Source organism: Callithrix jacchus, chromosome 12 (genome assembly GCF_049354715.1).
Source record: "Callithrix jacchus isolate 240 chromosome 12, calJac240_pri, whole genome shotgun sequence".
NCBI lineage: Eukaryota > Metazoa > Chordata > Mammalia > Primates > Cebidae > Callithrix > Callithrix jacchus.
The window spans coordinates 90,980,465-90,995,430 of NC_133513.1; the positions used below are offsets into that span (position 1 = coordinate 90,980,465).

The 14,966-nt window shown below is 37.8% G+C and overlaps 1 protein-coding gene across 45 annotated transcripts in view; it reads left to right on the forward strand.

Annotated features, from left to right (window-relative positions):
* R3HCC1L (R3H domain and coiled-coil containing 1 like) overlaps window positions 1-14,966 on the forward strand; it is a 100,089-nt gene that overhangs the window by 17,184 nt on the left and 67,939 nt on the right. For all 45 annotated transcript variants that reach the window (XM_078344040.1, XM_078344028.1, XM_078344043.1 and 42 more), the window contains one exon: window positions 13,396-13,505. The gene's annotated coding sequence lies outside the window, so the exon portion shown is untranslated. The remainder of the gene's footprint in view (window positions 1-13,395; window positions 13,506-14,966) is intronic.

The window sequence follows — 14,966 nt, forward strand, 5'->3', positions numbered from 1 at the left end:
ATTCTTGATAGAATTTTTATAATTACTAAACTATGAGTACAAATTTACTCTTGTCAAATTGCATGAACAGTATGTTTTTAGGGTGTAATCTCTTCATGAATCCTTGCTTAACAAGGATTATCTATCAGTTTCTCACGAAGAAAAAATTATATATATGTATGTATGTGTTTATGTGCATGTGTGTGTATATACATTCCCCATTTAACATTAGTGTTGGTCAGAATTATTTCATGTGGTAACAGTATGAGGTAAAATTGATGGTAAATAAGCCGCTGATAACCCTCTTCTGTTTTAAGCCTGTAATTTTACCCAATCTTCTATTTACTCTACAATTTGGTTGTTTTTTTGGCTAATGTTTTTAATCTGTCTCTGTCCTTTTATATTACTACTCTCTTTCACTGCTGTTAATTATACTTCCCAAAATAGATAAATGAGCAAATTTAATTAAATGTGTTATTTGCACTGTCTCCTGATCATTAATGAATTTGTAAGTAAGGTCAGACCTATAATCTTCCTAGTATTATAATTCCTGAATCTTCACTGTCTACTCAATTGATAGTTATTTGCTTAATTTTTTTTAAAGCTTTTACATTTTGTGTTTGTGCTCTTTCACTATTAGAAAGATAAAGATCTTCTAACAAAAAGGAAACTTTTTCTGTAGGATAGTCTGTCCCTTTCAGTTGAAACTTTCTTTAGACATGTTTTTGAATGATGAAGAATTAAAAGTTTATATGTTGCTATTTGGATTTTTTTAAAAATAAAAAAAAATTGAACATATTTTGTCAATAGATGTAAGTAGTCCAATAGTAAAAGAAAAAAGGGACTTAGAACAAAATACAGTGAGTAGTTTTTGTCCCATCACTCCCCACTCTCTCTAGTCCTCTCCTTAAAAAGTAAATACTTTCAATTCCTTCAGCTATTTCTTCCGGCATTAACATATCTCTGTATTTTAAAATAGTATATGTACAATGCTATCTTTTGATTTACTAGTATTTTTTTCCATTATATATGGAGTTTGTTTTATGGTAGAGAAAGTTTTACTGTTATTAAATACCATCTCCACTGCTGCTTTTCCCTAGCTTCCTAATTTAGTTATATTAAAATATTTGGTTAAGTCAAATAGTTAATGTTGTGTTTACGTTACTATGCCTGTGCAAATCTTATTTGCTGATAGTGTCTTAAACAGTCCCTTGGTGCAGTTTTCCACAAGGTCAATCACAGGAACCTGTCAGTTCTAATTTTCTTTTCTTTTTTAATTATTGGAAATTTTTTTTCTAGAGACTTCCAGCGTCCTACTATCGAAGCCTACTCTCTCAACCTGCTGCATTGCTCTTTTCCTGGTATGATTTCCCCTTGTCATCATCCTTAGATTTTCTCTCCTGGGTTTGAGTCTCCCAATATTGTTAGAATTCATATCATCTTCAGGCTTCATTTACCTCTTGCTTAGGTGGAACACATCCTCTAGTAGTTGCGTTGGATTCAGAAGATGATACCATGGCACAGGGCATGAGGATGACAGCCTTCAGCACGCCTGTTCTCTCACGTAGCTTCAATCTGGATTGGTTGCCTTCTGCTGCCGGTGCGCAGTTATCATCCTAGAGTCTCGTTCAGTAGTATTCCTTCACTTCTCTCTTGTGTTGGATGTCTTGTTTTCCATATCTTATTTCTTCTTACCTTTGGTTTGTTTCCTTGTTTGTTAAACAGTGATAAGACCGTCAGTCTCTAGAATATCTGATCAGGCACAATCTCCCTGAACAAAGCAGATTGCTACTTTTATACAGTGTTTTGGGGAAGTGTGATGCTCAGGGATTAGAAAATTTTAAGAGGCAGCAGAAGTGGATTAACATAATCTATAGAGGAATGGTTACTTGGGTGAAACCATTGTTGATTGGTTGGCACTTGGGTGTTTTATTGTTGTGACTTTCTCCCTAACTTTAAATTGGCTGACTTTCAGAAGTAAAGGGCTAAGCTAACGCTGATTGGCTTGTAAAAGAAAAGTGAGTTGTTTTTACAATCGAATGAGTGTAAGTAGTCCTTGCCAACTTTTTACTATAGTTATGAACAATCAGTCTTTCCTCAATTTGTAAGAACTTTATAATTCTCAATCTTCTAGTAACTTTCTGGGAAAGCATACATGGTAGGTAATTTTTTGAGCCTTTCCATGTCTGAAAATATTTTTGGTTTCTATTTTCATATATGATGAATATAGTTTTGGTAAGTGTAAAACTCTAGATTGGAAATATTTTTCTTCAGAATTTTGAAGGCATAGTTTCTTTTTCCTCTTCATCCTTTGTTGCTTTTGAGAAGTCTTAAGCCAATGTGAACGCTCTTCTTCCTTCGTTTGGATCTTTTCACTCAAAACTCGTTAGATCTGCTTTGTCCTCAGTGTTCTGAAATTTCACAATGATGTGCTTTGGTGTGGGTCTATGTTTGTTTTTATCCACTGTGCTAAGTGTTTGCGGGGACCTTTCAATCTAGAACAGTTTGGGTTTATCTGATGTTTTCTCATGATTGGATTAAGATTATTCATTTTTGGCAGGAGTACCACAAAGTATTGTTATGCCTTTGCATCATATCAGGAGGCACAAGATGTTCAAATACTGGTAATATGATTTTAGATCACTTGATTGCTACTGTTTTTCCTTTTGTAATTTTTTTGTGGTAAAATATATGTAATTTATTTTTATGTTTGAACCCTCCCCCCCCTTTTTTTTGAGACAGAGTCTTGCTCCGTCACCCAGGCTGGAGGACAATGGCTCAATCTCCACTCACTACAACTTCTGCCTCTCAGGTTCATGCGATTCTCCTTCCTCAGCCTCCCTAGTAGTTGGAACTACAGGCACGCACTACCATGCCCGTCTAATTTTTGTATTTTTAGTAGAGACGGGGTTTTACCAAATTGGCTAGGATGATCTTGATCTCTTGACCTCATGATCCGCCTGCCTTCCAAAGTGCTGGGATTATAGGCCTGAGGTATTACAGGCTTGAGCCACCTTGCCCAGTTATTTGAACCATTTTTTTTTTTTTTGAGACGGAGTTTCGCTCTTGTTACCCAGGCTAGAGTGCAATGGCGCAATCTCGGCTCACCGCAACCTCCGCCTCCTGGGTTCAGGCAATTCTCCTGCCTCAATCTCCTGAGTAGCTGGGATTATAGGCACGCGCCAGCATGCCCAGCTAATTTTTTGTATTTTTAGTAGAGACAGGGTTTCACCCTGTTGACCAGGATGGTCTCGATCTCTTGACCTCGTGATCCACCCGCCTCGGCCTCCCAAAGTGCTGGGATTACAGGCATGAGCCACTGCCCCCGGCCTGAACCATTTTTAAGTGTATAGCTTGGTAGCATTGTATTCTCTTTGTAATTCACATTGACAGTCCTGTTGTAATTTTAAAGTAGCTTGTGAAAAAATACAGAGACTTGGTAAATATCCTGTCACTACTTGAACTTTCACTCACTAATTTTAGTATCCATTTGTTGTAAACATCTTGTTACTCCTTGAACTTTTGCTCGCTAATTTCAATATCCATTGGTGATTTCTGCCTAATTTTCATAATGGTTCCTAAGTGGTGATATTCTAATTCCATTATTCCCTCTACGCTTGTTTATAATAGCACTTTGTTTATTTTGACAGTCTCTGACTTGGTCAGTGGGAGCCCCTTCAATTCTTTTGACATGCCCCTGTCATTCTTTGAGCACATACTCTAGGCTCATCTTGCACTTTCCCAGCCCCCGCCTTGGAATAAGGAATTTCCTCTTGGAGCCCTGGTTCCTTTTCATAGAGAATGACTTTAAAAGCCACAGTCTGGACTGTAGATGTCTTTCTTGGTTGCGACTGTTATTGCTTCTAGGCCTTCTCAGCAGATATCTAGGAAATAGATATATTTGAGAGGAGGAAATGTGTGTGTTTGTGCGTATGTGTGCACACACTAGTACATCTTTATTTAAAGCAGTGAGTTTATACAGATACCTTAGACTCTGACCCAACACTACAGGGTTTATTCTGTCCTTTGCTTCACTCCATATTTGTAGCTCTGTTTTCCAACAATGAGAAACGTGGCCCTATTACTCATATTTTTGCTTATCAGATCAATTCTAGAATATAAGAAAATAGTTTAAGAATTGTTAACTCATACCACCATTTAAAAGACACCTCATAAGTAGAATTCAATGTTTGTTTATAGTTTTTTTCACTTTAGCCAAGGGCATTTAATCTAAATCTGTACTGTGTAATGATAGGGTTGCTATCAGCCACAATAGAGATGTGTTGCAGGTGTAAAATGTACATTGGATTTGAAAACTTACTACAAAATAAATAGGAACTATCTCATTGATATTTTAATCATAATTTATGTTGATTGTGTGTCAAAATATTTTTAGATGTATTAGATAAACTATATTAATAAAATTAATTTCACTTTAATGTGGCTACTAGAAAATGTTAAATTAGATATGTGGCTTCATTATATTTCTGTTAGACGGTGCTTATCTAAAACCATGTTCAAAAGTTACTTGGATTAATTTTCCTTCTCTAACATTCTTTCCCTCCTCCCTGGGGTTATGTTACTCATTTGAAATATAGTTTGCTTCATTTATTTCTATTTATATTCTTTTTCACTCAGTCCTAATTGATCTTATTTATTCTTCAGTATGTGAAACATCAACATATTTCCAAAAGTCAGAACTCTACAAAAAAGGTATATACTCAGGGCACTGTCACTCATTCCTTCTGTCCTCGCTCTAACCTGTCCTCTGTAGGTTACCAATTTCATGATTCTTCCAGGTATCCTTCATGTGTTTTTTTCCCTCAGGATTGAGGAGATAGATATATATTTTCTTATTTTTCTTTCATTCTTACACAAAAGGTAGCATACTATAGATAACTCTTTTGTACTCTTGTGCTGTTTCTAATATTTTGAATTTACAGAAAGTACTGCAACCTTGTCCATGTGTATTTTGGTATGTTGAAGGTGTATTTTGGGATAAATTTTTAAAATGGAATGGTTGGACCAAAAGTTAAAAGCGTATGTAGTTTTCTTAAGTATTGCTAAATCCTTTTCTGCAGGGGTTGTACGAATTTGAATTCCCATCAGCAGTGTATGAGAGGGTTAGTTTCCCCACAACCTCTTCATCAGAGTGTATTGGCATACTTTTTAATTTTTGCCAACTTGATAGATAAGAAACAGTATCTCAGTATAGTTTTAATATTTGTTTCTCTTATTAGTGAAGTTGAACATGTTTTTGTATGTTTAAGGGTCATTTTTTAATCTTTTCGTGTGAAGTGTGTCTTCATTTTTTTCCATTAGATGTTTGGTCCCTTCCCCTTTCTCAATTTTTAGGAGTTTTTAATATATGAGGAATATTAGCTCTTTACTGGTGATGTATGTTACAAATATTTTCTTTTAGTTTGTAGTGTTTGTGTGTGGATATGAATGTTTAGACCTTTATTTAGTCCAGTTTTTGAGTTTTTTGTTTTATCTGAACTTTGGATTAAAATTAGAGGTTTCCCTTGTACGCATGGTAAATAATTCACCCATGTTTTCTTCTAGTACTTGTGTGGTTTTAGTTGTTAATTAGGATACTTGATCTATTTGGAGGTATGGGTTATTTAAAAATGAATAGAAAGACTAATTTTGCCCCAATGTGTTCTTTGATACTCTACCTTTATCATATATTAAATTTTTATTTGGTTTATTTCTAGACTTTCTATTTCTATATTATTATTACACACTTTCAATCAAGAGGCTTGATAGTATGTCAAGGCTAGCTTTTATAATTTTTAATGTTTTCTTGACAATTCTTGCATGTTTATTTTTCTGTTGAACTTTAGTATCAGCTTGTCTTCTTAATAAAAACGCTTTTGAATATATTGAGTTTATGTTAAGTTTATAAATGAACATATGGAAAACTGACATTTTAATGCTGTTGGTTTGTGCTGAGATTTCTGTACAAGAACAAAGAATATCTTTCCATTTGTCAGATCTACTTTTGTGTCTTTCAGGAGTGTTTTAAAGTTTTCTTCATATTTAACTCCTTGATAAATTCTTCTTTTTTTTTTCAGCTCAATAATAGGTTTTGTAGATCTTTCTTTGTATGTCTTCATAGTTTTCTACAGTGTGGATGTACCATAATTTATTTAACCTGACTGATGTGGGTGGACATTTAAAATTTTTACTACTGGGCAGGTGCCAAGATGGCCAAGAGAAGCCAGCACTGGAATGCACCTCCCAGTGAATGAGACGCAGAGGGCTAGAGGACTTCACAATTCCAAACGAGGTGCCAGGTTCATTTCTATAGGACTGATAGGACTCTGAAAATAGGCCCAGGAAAGGAGCCGAAGGGCGAGAGCCGCCCAGGAGGCCAAACAAGACGGGATGGGGGAGGGGGACCCATCCCCACCTGAAATGTGTAGTCTGCTTGGAGGGTCAGAGGGTTGGGGGGACTTAACCCCCTTGGTGCTTTAATTCGGATTCTGTGCTTACCTCATCCCTCCTGCAACCCATGGCCCACAAGAGCCCTGCCAGACGGTGTGGTGCTGTGGGTAGTTGATGCAAATCTGAGCAGTGGCTACTGCCGGTGGCAAGTAGTCGCAGGGACCTGTGTGGGAGTTAATGCCAGCGAGACAGACTGTCCCACAGAGGGAGGCAGAGTTAAAAGCAGGGAAACAGACTATAAGGACTGGCAGGCCACACCTCCACAGAACTCAGACTGAAGCCCTCGCTAGAGAGCTTGGCAGCAAATACACCAGCTTGACCCCAACCAGGAAGATCCAGCTCTGGGAGAGATGCTGTTGGGAAGGTGGGGCCAATCTCACCTGCAAACAAACTCCAGGGAAGGACTTGGAGCAACCTGCCTGAATCCTAGAGAGCCCAGCAATGCCCCTCTACAAGCCAAAAGAGATACAGCTCCCACCTCAATAGAAAAAAAGTCCACTCAGACTCCTCCTGAAATTACCAACTTCAAAGATTAAAGGGAGATAAATGCACGAAGATGGGAAAAAAACAGCACAAAAAAGGATGAAACCATCAAAGAACACAACACCTCTTCTCCCAGGGATCACAGCTTCTCACCATCAAGGGAACAAAAAAAGAGAGAATGAATCTGATGAATTGACAAAAGCAGGCTCCAGAAGGTGGATAATAACAAACTTCTCTGAGTTAAAAGACCATTTTCTAAGCCAATGCAAAGAAACTAAGAACCTTGAAAAAAGATTAGACGAAATGCTAACTAGAATAACCAGCTTAGAGAACAACATAAACGACTTGATGGAGCTGAAAAACAGCACTAGAACTTGGTGAGGCATACAGAAGTTTCAACAGCTGAATTAAGCAGAAGAAAGGATATCAGAGATAGAAGATCAGATCAATGAAATCAAATGAGAAGGCAAGATTAGAAAAAAAAGAGTGAAAAGAAATGAACAAAGCCTCCAAGAACTATGGGATTATGTGAAAAGACCTAATCTACCCTTGATCGGCGTACCTGAATGTGAAGGGGAGAATGAATCCAAGTTGGAAAACACTCTTCAAGATATTATCCAAGACAACTTTCCCAACCTAACAAGGCAGGCCAACATTCAAATCCAGGAAATACAGAGAACACCACAGAGATACTTCTCAAGAAGAGCAGCCCCAAGGCACATAGTTGTCAGATTCACCAGAGTTGAAATGAAGGAAAAAATCCTAAGGGCAGCCAGAGAGAAAGGTCAAGTCACCCACAAAGGAAAGACCATCAGGCTCACAGTGGATTTCTCAGCAGAAACCCTGCAAACTAGAAGGGAGTGGGGCCTATATTCAACATCCTTAAAGAAAAGAACTTTCAACCCAGAATTTCATATCTGGCCAAACTAAGCTTCATAAGTGAAGGAGAAATAAAATCCTTTATGGACAAGCAATTGCTGAGAGATTTTGTCGCTATAAGACCTGCCTTACAAGAGCTACTACTGAAGGAAGTACTAAACAGGGAAAGGAACAAACAGTACCAGCCACTGCAAAACGTACCAAATGGTAAAGGACAATGACGCAATGAAGGAGCCACGTCAACTAACAGGCAAAACAACCAGCCAGTAACAAAATGGCAGGATCAAATTCAAACATAATATTAACGTTGAATGTAAATGGCCTAAACGCCCCATTTAAAAGACACTGACTGGCAAACTGGATAAAAAGTCAAGACCCATCAGTGTGCTTTATTCAGGAGACCCATCTCACATGCAAAGACTCACATAGACTCAAAATAAAGGGATGGAAGAAGTTTTACTAAGCTAGTGGAGAGCAAAAAAAAAAAAAAAGATGGGGTAGCAATCCTAGTCTCTGATAAAACGGACTTTAACAAAGATCAAAAGAGACAAAGAGCATTACATAATAGTAAAAGGATCAATGCAGCAAGAAGATCTCACTATCCTAAATATATATATGCACCCAATGAAGGAGCACCCAGATACATAAACCAAGTTCTTCATGACCTACAAAGAGACTTAGACTCATGCACAGTAATAGTGGGAGACTTCAACACTCCACTAACAATATTGGACAGATCAACCAGACAAAAAGCCAACAAGGATATCCAGGACTTGAACATAAGCTTGTACCAAGCGGACCTAATAGACATTTACAGGACACTCCACCCCAAATCCAGAGAACACACATTCTTCTCAGCACCACATTGCACTTACTCCAGAATTGACCACATAATTGGAAGTAAATCACTTCTCAGCAAATGCAAAAGAATGGAAATCATAACAAACAGTCTCTCAGAAAACAGCGCAATCAAATTAGAAATCAGGATTAAGAATAGCACTCAAAACCGTACAATCACATGGAAACTGAACAACTTGCTCCTGAATGACGAATGGATAAACAATGAAATGAAGGCAGAAATAAAAATGTGCTTTGAAATCAACAAGAATGAAGACACAACATACCAGATCCTATGGGATACATTTAAAGCAATGTCTAGAGGGAAATTTATAGCAATAAATGCCCACATGAGAAACAAGAAAAGATCCAAAATCGGCACCCTGTTGTCAAAATGGAAAGACCTGGAGGAGCAAGATAAAAAAAAACTCAAAAGCTAGCAGAAGACAAGAAATAACTAACATCAGAGTAGACCTGAAAGAGATAGACACACAAAACACCCTTCAAAAAATCAATAAATCCAGGAGCTGGTTTTTTGAAAAGATCAACAAAATAGACTGCTAGCTAGACGAATGAAAAAGAAAAGAGAGAAGAATCAAATAGATACAATAAAAAACGATAAACGGGAGATCACTACCGATTCTTTGGAAATACAGACTACCATCAGAGATTACTACAAACAACTCTATGCACATACAGCAGTAAATCTGGAAGAAATTGATAAATTCCTGGACACTTGTACACTCCCAAGACTAAGCCAAGAAGAAGTTGATTGCTGAAGAGACCAATAACAAGGTCTGAAGTTGAGGCAGCAATTAATAGCCTACCGACCAAAAAAAGTCCAGGTCCAGATGGGTCCACAGCTGAATTCTACCAGACATACAAAGAGGAGCTGATACCATTCCTGTTGAAACTATTCCAAACAGTACAAAAAGAGGGAATCCTCCCGATCTGTTTCTGTGAGACCAACATCATCCTGATACCAAAATCTGGCAGAGACACAACTTAAAAAGAAAACTACAGGCCAATATCCATGATGAACATTGATGCAAAAATCTTCAACAAAATACTGGCAAACCAAATCCAACAGCACATCAAAAAGCTTATCCACCATGATCAAGTAGGCTTCAAACGGGGGATGCAAGGCTGGTTAAACATACGCAAATCTTTAAACGTAATTCACCACATAAACAGAACCAAAGACAAAAACCGCATAATCATCTCAACAGACGCAGAGAAGGCCTTCAACAAAATTCAACAGCCTTTATGCTAAAAACTCTCAGTAAACTAGGTATCGACGGAATGTATCTGAAAACAATAAAAGCTATTTACGACAAACCCACAGCCAGTATCATACTGAATGGGCAAAAATTAGAAGCATTTTCTTTAAAAACTGGCACTAAACAAGGATGCCCTCTCTCACCACTCCTATTCAGTATAGTATTGGAAGTTCTAGCCAGAGCAATCAGGCAAGAAAAAGAAACAAAGGGCATTCAATTAGGAAAAGAAGAAGTCAAATTGTTCCTATTTGCAGATTATATGATCGTATATTTAGAAGACCCCATCATCTCAGCCCAAAACTTCCTTAAGCTGATAAGCAACTTCAGCAAAGTCTCAAGATACAAAATCAGTGTGCAGAAATCACAAGCATTTCTATACACCAATAACAGATAAACAGAGAACCAAATCATGAGCAAACTTCAATTTACAATTACTACAAAGAATAAAATACCTAGGAATACAACTAAGAAAGGAAGTAAAAGAGCTCTTTAAGGAGAACTACAAACCACTGATCAAGGAAATAAGAGAGGACACAAACAGATGAAAAAACATTCCATGCTCATGGTTAGGAAGAAACAATATTATGAAAATGGCCATACTGCCCAAAGTAATTTATAGATTCAATGCTATCCCTATGAAGCTACCATTGACCTTCTTCACAGAACTGGAAAAAACCACTTTAAACTTCATATGGAAACAAACAGAGCCCACATAGCCAAGACAATTCTACGCAAAAAGAACAGAGCTGGAGGCATCACGCTACCTGACTTCAAGCTATACTAAAAGGCTACAGTAATCAAAACAGTGTGTGTGGTGCTGGTACCAAAACAGAGATATAGACCAATGGAACAGAACAGAGGCCTTGGAGGCAACGCCACACATCCACAACCACCTGATCTTTGACAAACCTGACAAAAACCAGCAATGGGGAAAGGATTATCTGATTAATAAATGTTGTTGGGAAAACTGTCTAGCCGTATGCAGGAAGCTGAAACTGGACCCCTTGCCTACACCTTATACAAAAATTATTCTCAGATAGATTAAAGATTTAAACATAAGAACTAACACCATAAAAACCTAGAAGAAAACCTAGGCAAAACCATTCAGGACATAGGCAAAGGCAAGGACTTCATCAAAAGCAATGGCAACAAAAGCCAAAATAGACGAATGGGACCTAATTAAACTTAAGAGCTTCTGCAACAGCAAAATAAACAATCATTAGAGTAAACAGGCAACCAACGGAATGGGAAAAAATTTTCACAATCTACTTATCAGACAAAGGGCTAATATCCAAAATCTACAAAGAACTAAAGCAAATTTGCAGGAAAAAAGCAAACAAACCCATTCAAAAGTAGGCAAAGGATATGAACAGATGCTTTTCAAAAGAAGACAAATATGTGGCCAACAAGCATGAAAAATGCTCATCATCACTGGTCATTAGAGAAATGTAAATCAAAACTACATTGAGATACTATCTCACGCCAGTTAGAATGGTGATCATTAAAAAATCTGGAGACAACAGATGCTAGAGAAGATGTGGAGAAAAAGGAACGCTTTTACACTGTTGGTGGGAGTGCAAATTAGTTCAACCATTGTGGAAGAAAGTGTACATTTCTCGAGGATCTAGAAATAGAAATTCCATTTGACCTAGCAATCCTATTACTGGGTATATATCCAAAGGATTATAAATTGTTCTATCATGAAGACACATGCATGTATGTTCATTGCGGTGATGTTTACAATAGCAAATACCTGGAACCAATCCAAATGCCCATTCATAATAGGCTGGACAAAAAAAATGTGGCACATACACACCATGGAATACTATGCAGCCTTAAGAAATGATGAGTTTGTGTCCTTTGTAGAGACATGGATGAATCTAGAAACCATCATTCTCAGCAAACTGACACAAGAACAGAAAACCAAATACCACGTTTTCACTCATAGGCGAGTGATGAACAACGAGAATACTTGGGCACAGGGAGGGGAACAACATTCACAGGGCTAGGTTAGGGAGGTAAGGGACAGCGGAGGGTGTATGGGCGGGGAGGACGGGAGGGGATAACACAGGGAGAAATGCCTGATGCAGGCAACAGGGGTGAGGTGATGGAGACAGCAAACCACCATGGCATATATGTACCTATGCAAGAATCCTGCAGGATGCAGGATGTGCACATGTACCCCAGAGCCCAAATAAATTTTTTTCTACTACTATAAACAGTTCTGGAATAAGTAAATATCCTTGTAGAAGTCCAGTTACCTTTTTATGATAAATTAATCAAAGGAGAATTGCCTCGTCAAAGGCTTTTTGACACACAAAAGTTTCCAAAACATAGTGTTCACAGCTTTCCATATTATATCTCTACTGCCAGTGTGTTTGACCCCTATCTGTTGACTTTCAGCAAAATAGAGCCTTTTTTTTTTAATATTTGCCATTTATATAGCAGAACAAAGTATGTTTAGATTGCATTTCTTTGCTAACTGAGGAGGTTTTATTTATTTTTTTGAGACAGAGTTTCGCTCTTGTTACCCATGCTGGAGTGCAATGGCGCGATCTCGACTCACCGCAACCTCCGCCTCCTGGGTTCAAGCAATTCTCCCGCCTCAGCCTCCTGAGTAGCTGGGATTACAGGCACACGCCACCGTGCCCAGCTAATTTTTTGTATTTTTAGTAGAGACGGGGTTTCACCTTGTTGATCAGGATGGTCTCGATCTCTTGACCTCATGATCTACCCGCCTTGGCCTCCCAAAGGGTTTTATTTTTTAATCCTTCCACCATTCGGCTGGCCTGTCAGCCAGCCAGCATATACTTACTGAGTATCCATCATGTTCCGTAACCTATCCCATGTGTTAAAACTATAGTAACGATTGTAAGTTGAACATCTGTATATGTGTGTTTCTGTGTCTGTGTGTGTGCATGTTTGAGATGGGATCTCATTCTGTCACCCAGTTTGGAGTGCAGTGGTGCAATCACAGCTCACTGCAGCCTTGACCTTCTGGCCTCAAGTGATGCTCCCAACTCAGCCTCTTGAATAGCTGGGAGTACAAGTGCATGCTACCATGCTTGGCTGATTGTATGTTTTTGGTAGAGATGGGGTTTGCCATGTTGTCCAGGCTGGTGTCGAAACCCTGAGCTCCAGTGGTCTGTCTGCCTTGGCTTCCCAAAGTGCTGGATTATAGGCGTGAGCCACCATGCCTGGTCTCTTTTTGTGATTTTTGTTATTTTGTGTCTTATCTTTTTTGTTGTTGTTGACAGTTATACTTTTCTGTCCGCAGGTCTGAGAATGACAGAAGATGCCTTTTCCTTATTCTGATTGGTTGATGAGCTTCTAAAAAGTGTTTTTGTTTGTGTGTCTTCATTGCACATTGTGTGGCAAATCACTGTGTTAAACTCTTAGTATTTACAAAGTGAAATAATTTAAGTGCCTAGACAGGTGTCAAAGAAATAACTGTATAAAAATAACTTTTATTATTACTGTTTTTTAGGTGAGGCTGCTGTTGGTCAGAAAGGAACTTTTGTACAATTTGCCTTCAGACACAGTGTATCTGCATGTTGTAGAGTTTCATTATTAAGAAAATAAAATGTCACTTATATGGTAAGTTGCCTTTATTCATATTTTATAGAAATATTGTCTGTTTAAAGATTTGTTCGCTTGTATTTTGTTTTTACAGTGTCATTTTATTTTGCAACTGTCATGTAAAACAAGTTTGAAAATGGCAGTTTTCTGAAAGATGTAGGGTCTTTTGAAGATCTTCTTACTTCTGTTTACTGTTTTAATTTTATTGTTTGTAGTAGAGAGAACAGGTGCTGTTTAAATATTGGGATGAGTTTTCAAAGTTGGATTACTAGCTTTGCTCTGTCTCTTTCCAGTGTAACAGTGAGAGTTAACATCCTTCTTAACAAGTTCTGGCTTCCCTAGTTATATAGTAAGCAGCAAAGATGCAGTGTTATTTCAAGGGTTTGATTAACTGATTCAGGAAGAATAGGGAGTCATTTAAATAGTAAAGTATTATAAAACAGAATGAAAAATGTTGTTAAATAACTTAGAAATGAAAAAAGGTAACTGATTTTAATGTTTAAATATTACCCTATACGTATTTATTGTCAGTTAAAAATTTCTTTTTCAAGGAAGATTTAGTAGGTTGATAAAACCTGCTGTTTTGTGAGGTTTTCTTACTCACATCCTCTGATGATCTTTTGAGTATATTTCAGCTTCTGACTCTCCTGTGTAGCCAGTGACAATGGGCCAGCCGATGCATAGGGTGATAGCTTTAATGGTAACCAGAGGGTTGGTCACAGCGATTGTCAGAAGATAAATATACTCATGTGCAGCTGACGCACATTGCAAAACTTAGATGGAAATTATGACACAATACTGGTGATTTGCCGAATTTTCTCTTAAATGGCTTTGCACAGCTAAACACAGTGAGAAATAAACGTTGATGTTGAGAGCTGAGTTTAAACTGTGTAGTCTCAAATAGAATCCAGGGATGAGGAACTATAGGCACAGAAAAAAGAGAGGAACAAGATTATCCTTAGATTTGGTTTTTTTCTTAGTCTTTTTGCTTTTGTTAGCATCAGAAAACAGTCTTAGGTATTTCTAGATGTTTTGCATAGCTCGTGTGACTAGAAGCGTAGGATTTCATTGTGCATGACTGGAAAGGCCTTGGTATCAGAACAAATCAAAATGAGTTTTAATCTTGGTTATTTGAAATCTCCTTGTACCTGTCTTATTAGGAGTATTATTTTTTTTTAAGAAGAAACTAATTTGCAGCTGGCTATAAAGAGTGACATTGTGTCTGGGAAAATGCTGTACTAACACACTGTGCTGTCCCACAAGAGTACTTCTCAAGTCCCCAAACGCAGTGCTGACAATCTGTGACAGCCTGTGAATTGTTGGGCAGCAGTTGGGGAAAGTGGACAGCAGAGTGAGGTGGTTGTGTGTAAGTTATAGAGGAGGCGGGGAGGGGAAGAAGTGAGACAAGAGCAGAGCAGCTTCTAAGTTTTGTGGGCAGTTTGAATGGAAGGTATTTTAGTTGTTGGGTTCTGCTAATAC